Source organism: Jaculus jaculus, chromosome 18, assembly GCF_020740685.1.
Source record: "Jaculus jaculus isolate mJacJac1 chromosome 18, mJacJac1.mat.Y.cur, whole genome shotgun sequence".
Taxonomy (NCBI): domain Eukaryota; kingdom Metazoa; phylum Chordata; class Mammalia; order Rodentia; family Dipodidae; genus Jaculus; species Jaculus jaculus.
Window position 1 is genome coordinate 37,857,897 of NC_059119.1, and position 13,847 is coordinate 37,871,743.

The window sequence follows — 13,847 nt, forward strand, 5'->3', positions numbered from 1 at the left end:
CCAATAAAGCAGTGAGTTATGTGAGAATATCAATTTTATTTTTATTGTTTTAAGTTTTTAAAAATATTTTATTTATTTATTCGAGGGGGTAGATAGACATAGGATGGTGCCAGGGCCTCTAGCCACTACAAACCAATTCTAGACATATGTATCACCTTGTGCCTCTGGCCTACATGGGTACTGGGGAATCAAACATGGGTCCTTATGTTTTGCAAGAAAGTGTCTTAATTACTAAGCCAACTCTCCAGCCAAAGAAATATTTTTTGTTGTTGTTGAAATGTGATTTCATGGTAGCCCAGGCTGACCTGAAAGTCATGAACATCTTTGTGCCACACCTTCCCAGAGGCTAAGATTATAAAGTGAGTTATCATAACTGGTTCCAGTGGAAATATATGCGTATTTACGTATGATAACATGACAGTGCATGCCATGAGGAACGTGCTTTTATCTATAGGATCAAAAGATACTGGAAAACCTGAATACCAATTTTCCTGTGTGAAAACAAGCAAAATGTTGACCCTAAAGAGAGTCATCAGAAATGGGTCACACCCCCAATGTGTTTTCTTTTTGTTGTGTTCTGTGACCTTTTAATAAAACTTGGCTGCAACAGGACATCCTCAGATGACTTCTCCAAAGGCATGTTACTTTATCAAACATAAGGAGCAAACAAGGTGCATTAACACATCTTGGATTGCCTTTGGGGACTCTCACTTCACCGCGCTAACTTATTTCTCCACAGTCCGTGTTTCTAATTGTGCTTTTCTCTTTACAAAATACTTTTTCTTTTTTTATATTTTGCAAGGAGAGAGAGGGATGGAGGGAGAAAAATAGGTGTGCCAGGGCCTCTAGCCACTGCAAATGCATGCACACCTTGTGCATCTGGCTTTCGTGGGCACTGGGAAATTGAACCTGGCTCCTCGGCTTTGCAGGCAACTACCTTTATTGCGAGCCATCTCCCCAGCTCCACTTTACAAAATCATTGTCAGCAGACGCATTATCTATAAGGCATCACTTAGAAGTTGAGAGCATCACTATTTTTTGAACAATTGCTGTTTATAAAACACATTTGAAAGAAATGAGCATGAATTCATGTGACCCAGTCTACCTGATGATCACTGTTGCTATTTACTCAAATTCCTTTAATCAACCCGGTATACTTATTTTCCTGTGCAGTTACACATATTTCTTTTTCAAAGTAGGGTCACACTCTAGCCCAGGCTGACCCAGAATTTACTCTGTAGTCTGAGGCTGGCCTCAGACTCATGGCTGTCTGCTTACCTCTGCCTGTCTAGTGCTGGGATTCAAGTGTGATGCCACTCATTCCTGGTCATTTTCATTGTTTTTGTTTTTTGTTCCTTTTTGGTGTGCCTCTCTCTCTCTCTCCATATATATACATATGTGTGTGTGTGTGTATATATATATACATATATATATATGTGTGTATATATATATATATATATACACATATATATGTATATATATATACACATATATATGTATATATATACATGTATATGTGTATATATATATATACATATACATATTATTGACAACTTCTATACTTACAGACAACATACCATGGTATTTCCCTCCCCCTCCCCACTTCCCCCTTCATAACTCTGTTCTCCATCATGTACCCTCCCTCTCTCCATTAGTATAGCTTTTAATTTGATGTCATCATATTTTTCTCCTATTATGAGGCTCTTGTGTGGGTATTGCTAGGCACTGTAAGGTCTTGGATATTGAGGCCAAGTTCTGTCCCAACAGTTGTATGTAAGGATTGGTACCCTTCCTTTGGCTCTTACATTCTTTCCACCACCTCTTCTGCAATGGACCCTGAGCCTTGGAGTGTGTGACATGTTTCAGTGCTGGACACTCATCTGTCTCTTCTTCTCAGCATTATGTTGCCTTTTGGGTCATCCCAATGGTCATCACCATCTGAAAAGAGAAGCTTCTCTAACCAGAAGTGAGAGTAGCATTAATATATGAGTATGAACATTAACTGTAGTGCTTTCAGGGCAACTCTCTTGCCATAGGCTTTTTTTTTTTTTTTTTATTTGAGAGCGACAGACACAGAGAGAAAGACAGATAGACACAGAGAGAAAGACAGATAGACACAGAGAGAAAGACAGATAGAGCCTCTGCAAACGAACTCCAGACGCATGCACCCCCTTGTGCATCTGGCTAACGTGGGACCTGGGGAACCGAGCCTCGAACCGGGGTCCTTAGGCTTCACAGGCAAGCGCTTAACCGCTAAGCCATCTTTCCATCCCTCTTTCCATAGGCTTTTGATTAGGTTTTCAGTACCAGGTATGTATTCCCTCCCATAGAGTGGGCCTTCCATCCAATTAGAGAGCAGTTGGTTTCCTCCAGAGCAGACCTGCCACTATTGCATTCATTCAGTCAAACTTGAGGTTTCCAGTGTCCCCTGTTTTCACCACTGATGACTTCTGTCTCCCATAAAACTGCATACAATGCAGCTTTTTCCAGCTTCCAGTTTGCTGGGATATAGGGAGAAGGTTTTCTGCTCAGTAACAGCTTGATTTCTCAGTGCCTCTGCTGCTCAGACATGTGAATTTATTGTATTTTTTAAAAAAATCTTTATTTATTTATTTGGAGAGAGAGACAGAGACAGAGAGAGGGAGAGAGAGAATGGGCATGCCAGTCTCTGCAAACAAACTCCAGACACATGCGCCCCCTTGTGTATCTGGCTTACATGGGTCCTGGGGAATCGAACCAAGGTCCTTTGGCTTCATAGGTAAATGCCTTAACTGCTAAGCCATCTTTCCAGCCCCATTTTTATTGTGTTAAGGTCAATGTGCAAGTAAGAATTTTGGAGGACTCAGGGTATGTGGACATTTATGAGGAACTATTAAACTAATCTGCTAATCTCAAAATGGCTTTAACATCTGGCCTGCCATCATCCTCAGATGTGTTTGACTTGTTCCGCAACATGGCTCCGCCAGTGTGACCTCATTGTTTCCCATCACGCTGGTGGTTGCTGCTTTATCAGGTTTCATTGAAAATTTCTCAGTTACTGATGGTTTTCACCCTAGTGATGAGTTCATTTGTGACGGATTTACCTTCAGTGTCAATGTGTCTGGTCATGCAGATGAGTACACAGCATTTCCAAATTAAAGTAACATCGTTATGCATGAGGAATCATGGTGTTTATATACCCACCTCACAAACCATCAAATAAGAAAACATCAGAAGCAATTTACAGAATTACATGCAAAAGTGTCTCAGGATTATGTAATAAGAATTATCTTTGAAAGGCATGGTGGCACACGCCTTTAATATTAGCACTGGGGAGGCAGAAGTAGGAGGATTGCCCTGAGTTCAAGGCCAGCCTGAGACTACATAGAGAATTCTAGGTCAGCCTGGGCTAGAGTGATACCTCACCTTAAAAAACCAAGAATAAATGTTTAAAAAAATTAACTGTGGAACTACTTTACTTTTGAAATTTAAAACTCAATAAATTCTCAATACTGGGAATTTAATCACTTAATAAGTAACAGAGAGACAACTTGCTAGGCACTGAGACAAAAAGAAAGACCTTGCTGAGAGGAAGACTCTATGTGTGAAATGCTACAACTTGGGAAAACACAAATTAATTTGAAAGAAAAAGGCAGTTTCAACTCAAAATGCTGTAAAAGGGCTGGAGAGATGACTCAGCAGTTAAGGCGCTTGCCTGTAGAGCCAAAAGCCCCTGGTTCAATTCTCCACTATACACATAAGCTACAAAGCTGGTGCATGCATCCAGAATTCATTTGCAGCAGGGAAGGCCCTAAAACACCCAATCTCTCCTCTCTTTCTCTTTCTCTCTCAAATAAATAAAATAATTTTTTAATCCTTCTGAAAATGTTTCTTACAGGAAACCACAGTACTGAGACGTGTTTACCCAGCTCCAGCTGCAAATATGTACAGACAGCACAAGAGCTGAGGTACCAAGGGCATGAGGATAAGTCATGAAACACCCCCAGAGTTTGTTTTTGATTTTGAGGTAGTGTCTGGCTCTAGCCCAGACTGAACTGGAATTCACTATGTAGTCTCAAGGTGGCCTTGAACTCATGATGATTCTCCTACCACTGCCTTCCATGTGCTGGGATTAAAGGTGTGGGCCACCAAGTCCAGATTTGGTTCCCTGTTTTTAATAAATATTTTATTTGTTATGTTTATGCAAGCAGAGAGAGGAGATTGTAGGGTAATGGGTAGGCCAGGGCACCTGGCCACTACAAACAAACTCCAGACACATGTGCCACCTTGTTTATCTGGCTTTCCATGGGAACTGGGGAATCAAACTCAGGTCATCAGGCTTTGCAATCCAGTGCCTTTAACTGCTGAGCCATCTCTTCCATCCCGGGTACCAGAATGTGACAGCAACATACATGCAGCTCTGGATTTGCAGGAACTCAGTGAGTCACACATGGTCACGGAGGCTCACACCAAGTTCCAGACTGTCACAGAGCAAGCTTGTGCAAAAGGTCCCAACCCTTCCACAGACACCTGGAAAGGCCATCTCCATGAAGCAGGATCAGCAAATTGTTAGACGAATGGGAGTCCTCGGATGTTAGAAATGCCAGGGCCATGGGACATCAGTCTAGAAAATCTACTTGCATGGGTGGGCATTCCAAAGACAGGCTGCAAATGCTCCGTGTCTGACCTGGTGAGGTCCAGCCCATACCGTCTTTTGTTTATTTATTTATTTTTATTCTTTTGAGGTAGGATCTCACTCTAGCTCAGGCTGACCTGACATTCACTATGTAGTCTCAGGTTGTCCTCAAATGCAGGTGATCCTCCTACCTCTGCCTCCTGAGTGCTGGGATTAAAGGCATGCATCACCACATCTGACTAAATTTTGGAATTTATTCATATTTATATTAAGCAAAACTCACCAATTGACTTGTGCATCTGTAGCTTACTGCTAGTGGTAAGAGGATCTAGTGTGCAAATACTCTCTTTCTCTTTTTGAGGTAGGCTATTACTGTGGCCCACACAGACCTGAAATTCACTCTGTAGTCTCAGGGTGCCTTGAACTCATGGCAATCCTCCTACCTCTGCCTCTTAAGTGCTGGGATTAAAGTCATGTGCCACCATGCCCAGCTCTCTCTCTTTTATAAGTATATAAGATTTTTTTAAAATTTATTTATTTGAGAGCAACAGACACAGAGAGAAAGACAGATAGAAGGAGAGAGAGAGAATGGGCGCGCCAGGGCTTCCAGCCTCTGCAAACGAACTCCAGATGCGTGCGCCCCCTTGTGCATCTGGCTAATGTGGGACCTGGGGAACCGAGCCTCGAACTGGGTCCTTAGGCTTCACAGGCAAGCGCTTAACTGCTAAGCCATCTCTCCAGCCCTGGGATTCATTTTCTATTGCACTGAATCATGGCCCAAATATCCTCTGGGTGACACCATGTTATGGCTCCAAGATGGAAATTTGCACTGCGACACCATGTTTTAGTTACATCCTTTTGTAAGTGAGGAGTGGGGAGAGGTCCACATGTTCTGCTGTTCGTTTATCTTGGAGACAAAACCAGGTTACAGAAATCCTACAGGCAAGGCTCCTACCCCTGGCAGTGGCCTGATCCCCTTATGAAGGAAAAGGTGACCAGCTCCCCAACAATCCTGGAAAGAAGACATGATTTCTGATCACCCAGACCAGCTTTCTCCCCTCCCAGAGTTCCTCTGACTGACCAAGAACCCTCCACGCTGACCCCTCCCCAGGGTCCTCCTGCAGAACGGATCCCTCTTCATGCTGCTCCTGTCTGAGGGCCAGGGACCTCTTCCCATTTCCCTCTCTGAGAGAGATATGGGAAGGTTTACTGATAACTCTGACAACATGTCACAACTTTGGAGCACGTAAACCAGTCATGTGATAACCTAGAAAAGCATGATGCTGGGCTGGACCAAATGTAATCCCCACTAGAAAGAAGGAAGTAATAGAGAAAGACATCCAGAGCAGGAGCGGCTGCTATAGGATGTGTAACCAGGTTAGGCTAACATGCCATGATGTCCCCAACAGTGACCCTTAACTGGGGACCAGGAGGACCCCTAGGATAAGTGGATGAGTAAACATTCGTTTAGTGTGTGACAGAAGCATTAAAAAAAGAAAAATCTAAACCTGGTGTGGTGGCATATGCCTTTAATCCCAGCACTTGGGAGGCAGAGGTAGGAGGACCACTATGAGTCTGAGACCACCCTGAGACTACATAGTGAATTTTGCGTCAGACTGGCTTAGCACAAGACCCTGCCTTGAAAAACAAACAAGCATAACAAAACAAAAAGTAATCTAAGATCAAACCCAACCAATGGTGTCCAGGTAGCAGCTATCTCTCAGGAACAAAATGCCCTGGTGCTTCCCTCCAGAGGCTACAGGATATGTACATTTGGATAAACATGAAATGAACACATAATGTGAGAAAATACTCTAGTGCTCTGGGAACTGACGTACTTGCAGCTTTTGTTCAGATTCAGGCAGCAAAGCCATGGGGACTCTGAGCATAAGTCAGATCACGAGTTCACATCAGAGGAGATCAGGAGCTGCTTATGTTTATCAGGAAGTCTTTGGAGAAGCTGTGAGTTTTCTGTCTTCAAGAAGCTCCACCCAAGGTGCACAGTCTTCCATGGCCCCCATTTTAGCCTGTGCAGAGGTTAACCCTTTCTCAATTAGCTTGATCTCCAGAACAGGAGACCATGAGTGTGTACTACATGCAAGCATGGACTTCATTGGGTGCCATCTTCCTAAAGGACACCTTCCCAACCCTTTGGTTTCCCAGACTTGCTTAGAAAAGTAGAAATCCTAGTGGCCAGGCCAGGCAAGACATTGGAAGATGTAGTCCAAGGGGCTGTTTGTGCTGACCTGTAGCATGAGAGTCGAACAGACCCTGAAGGGGAGTGAGAATGGATCTGAGACAGGAACACAAGGAATGGAGCCAAGACAAGTTCTGATCAAGGCTCAAGTTTATTCAGGCAGACACAAGCTTATATACAGAAAATAAAACTTTCTCGACAATGCCTACATGTCTAAGGTCAACTTCACCAAGGCCATACAATAATGCCTCTGTTCCTAAAGTCTACTTCATCAAGGCTGTACGACAAAGCCTCTATGTCTAAAGTCTACTTCATCAAGGCCGTACAATAACACCTCTGTGTCCAAAGTCTACTTCATCAAGGTCGTACAATGCCTCTGTGTCTAAAGTCTCAAGAAAAGAGGTCAAGGAATAGCTACAGCTCCCAACAGCTGCTAAGATCTATTATAACGGGGACCAAGAGGATCAGAGGAGCCAGATGAACCATGAGGACTTCTGTCTGCTGTGAGGGTGGAAGCCCCCAGGTCAAAGCCAGGATGAGAGCTTGTTTCTCTTGTAGAAAGGAAGGACATTTCAGAAGCAGATGTCCTCAGAGAAAGAGTCTGCTCTAGGACTCTGTCCTATATGAGCAGGGATCACGGGAGGAGTTGGGGTATCCCCAGACTCTGGGCCTGCAGGTCAGCTCCCCCTGAAGAACTGTGATGTCTCTGGGCCTCCCCTCCAAGCTCTCTTATGCCAGCCAATGTTGACCGCAGGAGAGCAATAAATATGTCTCTTAATTGACAGGAGAGCAATTTTAGGCTTCCTTTTTCTCCCCTGGGCCCTGATCTAATTATATAAGACCATCTTCCCAGGAAATGTCAGATCAACCCCCAGAGCATGACTTTACCCCACCTCAAGCCTGTTCCTGGAGAAACCTTCACTTCAGGGATCCCTGTGTAACAGTCCAGAGACACCACCTCCCTCTTAGGGAGAGATCTGCCTTCAAATGCAAGTAAAGCAAATCCACCTATATCTTTGCCCTGGTGGAAAAGAGACGGGGGGAATCAAAGATTCCTTCCCTGCTACGTCCACGGCGACCTCGCCTGTGTAGCAAGCAGAAATGCTTCTGCACTGGAAGAGAGCTGAGGACAGAGGGCCAGCACTCCTCGGAGGGATGCCCCCGGTGACCCCTTGGCAGTCAGTTACTGTAAAGGTTCCTGCTGCCCATGAAGTCACGACGACCTAATTGCTGGCGCCAATGCTGTTTCTTTCCTGCTTTCTTCTAGCTGTTTGTCTAAGAACAGCTAATTCAACACTTATTAGTAATCATGCACGCAATCAGAGTACAAGAAACAATCTAAGTATTGAATGTGCCCCTCCTATGATTAGGGCAATGGAGAGAATGTATAACTCTACTAGGAATAAAAAATTAACTCTAGAACAGTTTTTAGATGGTGTAAAGTAAAAACAGCTTATGATGTTTGAGAACGATACTGAGCCTGAGAATATGAAAGTAGAAATGTTGATCGGTAGTGTTCATAAGAAACATGACAGTTCTGCAGAAAAGGAGTTACAAAACTTAGACATTCCCACCAGGAAACTTCCTGGGGGATATGTTCAGTACTTGATCAAGGGCAGATGGTGGACTCCTAGAGCTGGAATCTACTTAGTTCCACTCCCCTATGAGGGAGGATATGATGAATTCGGTAATAGATGGGTGAATTATGAAGTAAAAAGGAGGCTATGGCATTCTCTTCCATTTACGGGAACGCTTAACAAGGAAGCGTAAGCCTTGGTGTTTATACAGTCCTTGGGGTATAAGAAATAAGTAACCTGTTATTCACCTTACACCTAGTTTCTGTTTGTATAATGTTGTGGTCAATGATACAAGACGCCCTTCTTAAAAAATGGGTACAGTTCCTGCCTGATCAACATTACATGTATGCTTACAATAGAACAATACTCAAGATTGTTTAGATTAATGATTTCTGAGATCACTTGTTGGCTTGCTAAGTTTCTCTGTTCAATCTGTATAAAATCTTCATGAAACCTTCAGTAAATTGCAGCAGCATATTCAACTTGAGTGTGTCTGTCTGTCATTTCCTCGCCGAATCCCGAGTTCTCCCTGAGCCTTCGCCCTTGTTCTCCCTCGGTCCTGATCTCCCCGAGAGTCAGTCCGCGGCACTTCCCAAGAACAAATTTACCCAAAAGACCCCAATCACCCTCCTGACCAGCACCAGTACTTCCTCATGCCTGCGGCCAGGAAGGGGGTCATTCCTATAGTTAGGAAATAGAAAGAAAAACAAAGCCTATTGATTAAATTCTCTGCTCCCCATGACACCCCATCTTTGGTGCCCCCCAGGTACTGAGAAATGATTATTCCCAAATCTTAGTTGAGATTCGGAGTTTCAGGGTGGTGTGGCTGAACAGTAAAAGATCTTTGATTAATGAGATAATAGTTCCCTTAACCACGTGATCCCATGTCTATATGCTCTTGTAACTCAGTTCCCCTCTCCCACAATGCATTATTCTGTGCAGGCTCTCAAAGTCACCAAGACCACGCTGTCTATGGTGCCACCATAGCACCATGAGCCCTGGGAAGTGATGGTCATGTGGCACTGATACTCGCCAATAAGACCAACCCTCCACACACACTTGAAGGAAACCACAGTGTGAGGAAAAGAAATTCTAATCATTCCTTCTCAAGGCAAAGCAGAGAGAAGACTTACAAGTCTGTGAAGAGACATTCCCACTGTGCTGGTATGCAGGGAGCTGCTGTGCAGGCTGTGAGGCTCAGAGCTCAGGGTTTGAGGGGACCATCCCTGGGGACTGCTGGGGCACAAGGAACTCTGGGTTTTTATCACTTACCAGCATTTTGTGAGGTTTGGGATTTAGAAAACCATGCAGATTATTTCCTCTTGGAGTCATAGTATTATGTATGTATGAACGTCTGTATGTGTTTTTGGGTATTTGAGGTAGGGTCTTATTCTAGTGCAGACTGGCCTCACACTCACAGCCATCCTCCTACCTCTGCCTCCCAAGTGCTGGGATTAAAGGTGTGCACCACCATGCTGGGACCCACAGTATTTATTAAAGCCAAACAGGGTAGTACTGTCCTCATCACAGAGAAGAGAGGGAGAGGGCCCTGAGTTGCATGGGAAGAGGAACACGTCATTTTGAAGGTCTACTAGGGAAAGAGGAAGGGTGGAGAAAGCTAGCATTCTGCACTGGGGGGAGTCTGGCCCATGATACATGTACAATCACTTTAACATGGTGATGGTAGACTGTGTTTGGTCTGCGTTTAAGTTCTGTGTCCTTACTGTCTCTTATCTTCTCTGACCCACTGTCTGAAAGGTTTCTGTTGGTTTGGGCTCTCCTGTTTGCCTTCCATGTGTATGTGAGTATGCATTACCCAGAGGCCTCTATCCCAGAGATATTATTAAAGTAGATTTTCTCCATCTTCCCTTCTTTGGCTTGGGCTTCCCTCCTAGCCTTCCCTCTGTTCCTAGCTCTCCCTAAAATGAACCTAATAATTCATAATTTACACTTCTATGAGTCTGTGTTTTCAATTCTTTGCTAACTTGAATGAGGACCTAAAATTAGAGTCTACTGACCTGGGAACTCCTGCATGTTTATAGAATTTTAATTATTTCCTTGACCCAACGTTCTGCATCACTGAGATGGCTGTCCCTGCCCATGTGGTATGTGGTGACTTGCATGCCTGTGGTGATGGGGCTCACATCGGGCATGCTATGGGCAGCAAGACATGGCACCAAGGCTGATCTCTTAGGAGGAAGAGTGTCTATAGGACTCCAAAGGTGGCTGTCTCCCTCTAAATGGCATACCCCTGCGAAGAGTGGGGTCCTCTCGGTGAGGATGGGGATATCCTGAAAATGGCTGTAGGTCCAAAGGAAGTATTGAAATCGCTGCATGTGGAAGAAAATAATTAAGAGTGTGACCAGGCTGCAATAGAGGGGCTTGGGCTATAGTTATGGGTGATAAATGATGCAGCAGAGGCTGAGATGGCTGCCCTGACCAAACGTGTGTGAGTAAAAGAGGAGTTACAATGAGAAAAGGACATGCAGAAAGTGCTCTGCATTAGCCTCTGATTTGGCAGGTAAATTGGATGAAAGAAAATGTGGTAGAGATGATGGCTTAATGCCTTGCTAGTGCACAACGCAACTGCCAAGCCAGATAAGGTGGTGTAAGGGACACCCCATCTCTATGGGTGCGTGGTGCATGACTGGTACAGGCAGGAGCGCCACCCAGGAGTGGGCGGCTGCGGCAGTGCAAATGGACACAGATCCCTGTGGACAGAGGGAGGAGAAGGAAATGGCAGCCAGGTGTCAAATTGAGAACAGTTTTTATGGTGAGAACTCATGAACTTCCCCAAGACAAATTCTACTGGTAGTTGAACTGTGTTCTGAGCCCTGACTTTGTGGATGGCCTAGTGGGAAACCAAGAACTGCCAAGTACCGGGCTGGCCACTGTGGGGACAACAGATGTGGAAGGAGACACATAACAGAGTCCTACAGCAGTTGGAGCCCCTGGTGGCTCTCCACATGGCAGCCCAGGGCCCACTGAGCCCTCTGGAAACCAGGAGACAAAAGGATGCCCTTACAAAGTATAGGTCTAAGCTGGGTATGGTGGTACTCACCCTTAATCCCAGCACTTGGTAGGCAGAGTGAGTTTGTGAGTTTGAGGCCACCCTGAGACTACATAATGAGTTCCAGGTCAGCCTGGGCTACAGCAAGGGCACCTTGGAAAATAAAACAGTAAAGTATAGGTCATTAACTGCCGTAAGTGCCACTCAAAGCTGCTCACTGGGTTCATGTAGAGAGGGTCACAGTGGAGCCAACATGGGTGGTAAATAGCTAAAGTGGTTTGCATTTTCCTGAAATAGTCTCATGCTGCATGCTGTCTAGTACATGAGGCCTGTTCTCAGTTATGACGTGGAGAGATGGATGCTGTGATGGAACAGGTACATCAGTCAACGTGCCTGTGGCAGAATGGCAGATAGACTATAAAGGACCTAAACCTACCAGTTAGGGGTACATATATGTTCTGACCTGTGTGGACCCTGCCACAGGACTCGTACAAGCCTTTTCCTGCAAAGGAGCCACAGGTGGGGCCACCATTGGGGTGAAGTAGGAGGCTCTCTGCTGGTCTGTGCCTTCTGTGTGTCCATAGAGTGAGTTTCAGGGAAGCCTGGGCTACAGTGACACACCATAAAGACAAACAAAACGGCAAATAAATCGTGACGACAAATCAACACTAATAACATATACAAATTAACATGAACATCCAGGGCCCCCAGAAACGGAACAGGAGGTGGACAGCCAGAGGAAGGGTGTCTATCCTTTATTATCTCCTACCTCAGGTGGCCCAGAGCAAAGATTCCCCCAAAGACCCATGTCCCTGAGGAGGAATGCCTTTTACTCCAGAGAAGACCAACATTGGATTGAAATAGTGGCCAGTGAGCTGCATCTGGAACATCAGTGGAAAACACATCTGACTCAAAGCGTCCTCTCTCTTTTGAGTTATTCTATATCACTAAACCATCCTTAATATAATAAATGTAAAGCCAGATGTACAAAGTGATCCATGTGCCTGGACTTCGTTTGCATTGGCAAGAGGCCCTAGTGCACACACATACTCTCCTTCTCTTTCTGTCTAATAAATATAATGAAAAGAGTAGACAAAATACTATGTGTACTTCAAGGGTCTGAGTGGTTTCTCAAAGCTCACCTCTTAAAGAGAGTCTAAGCTGGGCCTGTGGCTCCATCTGCAACCCCAGCACTGTGGAGACTGAGGCAGGAGGATCACATGAGCTCAGTTCAGCCTGGGTAGAGACACAGATTTCTTTCTTTTCAAATCCTTGGTTTCGTTTTTATTTTGTATTGTTTTGCCTTTAAACAATTTTGTTGCTTTTTAATTTTTTTTCTTTTCCTTTTCTTTTTATTGACAACTTCATTGATTGTAAAGAAAATCCCATGGCAATCCCTCCCTCCCCCCACTTTCCCCTTTGAAACTCCACCCTCCATCATATCCCCTCCCCCTCACAATCAGTCTCTCTTTTATTTTGATCTTTTCCTCCCATTGATGGTCTTGTGTATGTAGAGTCAGGCACTGTGAGATCATGGGTATCCAGTCCATTTTGTGTCTGGAGGATCACGTTGTAAGGAGTCCTACCCTTCCTTTGGCTCTTCCATTCTTTCTGCTGCCGCTCTGGCAGTGAACCCTGAGCCTTGGAAGGTGTGATAGAGATATTTCGGTGCCGAGCACTCCTCTGTCACTTCTCGGCACAGTGATGCCTTCTGAGTCACCCCAAGGTCACCGCCATCTGAAAAGAGAAGCTTCTTTAAGCAAAAGTGAGAGTGGCATTAATTTATGGGTATGAACATTAAGAGAAGTGCTGACTGGGCAGTTTGGTGGGCATAGTATATACATTTAGCCAGACAGCAGCAGACATTATACCCCTAGGGCTCATGACTACCCCTGTTGTAGGTTTTCAGTATCAGGGATGTATTCCCTCCCATGGAGCAGGGCCTTCAATCAACTTAGAGGGTGGTTGGTTTCCCCCATAACAGACATGCCACTATTCACTACCTGTTGGTTCACTTGGCCTGGCTGGCCAAATATAAGGCTTGTAGTTAGACACACATTTTCTTTGCATCTGGTCCTCCAGACAACAGCTGTAGTGTGTGAAGGACCAGCTCAGCCTGGAGGAGGAAAGTTCTACACTCCGCGGCGGTTAGGCCTAGGGTTAGGAATGTGAGGGTTGGGTTTTGGGTTTCAATTACACCTATGGTTAGGGTTATTGTCAGGGTTCGGGTTAGGGTACAGGATCAGGTTTAAGTTAGGCTCAAGGTGAGGGTTAGGGTTAGAGTTTCAATTGGGTCTTTGGTTAGGGTTAGGCCTAGGGTTAAGGTTTCCATTAGGGTTAGTCTTATTGTTAGGGTTAGGATGAGGCCTAGGGTTAAGTTAGTGTTTCAATTAGGCCCAGGGTTAGGATCCCAGTTCAGGATGGGGTTACAATAATGATTTTTGTTAG